At 45.8% G+C, this 931-nt stretch overlaps 1 pseudogene; it reads right to left on the bottom strand.

The window, feature by feature from the left end:
- Positions 1–224: 224 nt before the first annotated feature.
- On the bottom strand, positions 225–583 carry LOC148006445 (elongin-B pseudogene; annotated as a pseudogene).
- Between the last annotated feature and the right edge of the window lie 348 nt (positions 584–931).

Below are 931 nucleotides of genomic sequence, written 5' to 3'. Positions count from 1 at the left end.
TCTTTACCCGGAGTCACAGATTTTATTGAACCTTAATTACTGCTAAGTAACATTGGATACTCTAAGTGGATCCAGGGACTAATTTTTCCCGACCTAAGTTTCAATCCATGCATGAAAATCCCCATGTGATTCTCATAATCTCTGTACTCTCCTTTTTTTTGTTTTTAGACAGCCAAATCTTTTTTTATTGGGGAGTGGGTTTCTAGGGGGTAGGCCTGGGGCCCTCACTGCACAGCTTGTTCATTGGCACTGCCTCCAGAATCCTGTGGCTTCATCACATCTGGAAGCTCCGAGGGCTGGAGAAGGGTTCAATAAGCAGCGCTTCAACTGTGTCATCTGCCCGAAAAGCCAGGCCCACTGTGGCTGGGGGCTGTGGCCTTGCTGTCTGACTGGTGAAGCCACATTCGCCCAGAGTTTTTCCATCATTGAGGAGCTGGTCGTCCTTGTACAGCCGCTGCTCCTCTGGCGGCTGCTTGATGATGCCCTCGACGATGCACTTCAGTTTGAACACCGTGCTCGACTCCTTGGCGTCCGTAAAGATGGTGGTGGTCTTGTGGCGCCGGATCATGAGAAACACATCCATGCCTGCGGCTGCTTCTGGCTCCACCCTCTGTACTCTCCTTTAGACAAACTTAAACATCTTCTATCAAGTCTAATACCAAAAACCAATTTAAAATTCAGGACATTAGCCAAAATGCATCCATCTGTTCAGCTCTCTACCCAGAGCAACAGGTGTTTAATTAACCTTCATGTCTTCCACAATATATGTCTGTATCCACTCTGACCAGAGTTAAAGGTATTTATCACAACTCTCTACTTAGATAGGGAAAAATTGTTCACTAACTCCAAGTACCAAACTCTGGTGAAAATCACCACGTGTTTCAAGCAATGTCTTTGCTCTCTTCTTTGTAAAATTGAACTTAATCACCTG

The sequence above is a fragment of the Rattus norvegicus genome, chromosome 3 (assembly GCF_021556685.1).
Source record: "Rattus norvegicus strain SHRSP/BbbUtx chromosome 3, alternate assembly SHRSP_T2T, whole genome shotgun sequence".
Taxonomy (NCBI): domain Eukaryota; kingdom Metazoa; phylum Chordata; class Mammalia; order Rodentia; family Muridae; genus Rattus; species Rattus norvegicus.
This window is presented reverse-complemented; position numbering and strand designations above follow the sequence as displayed.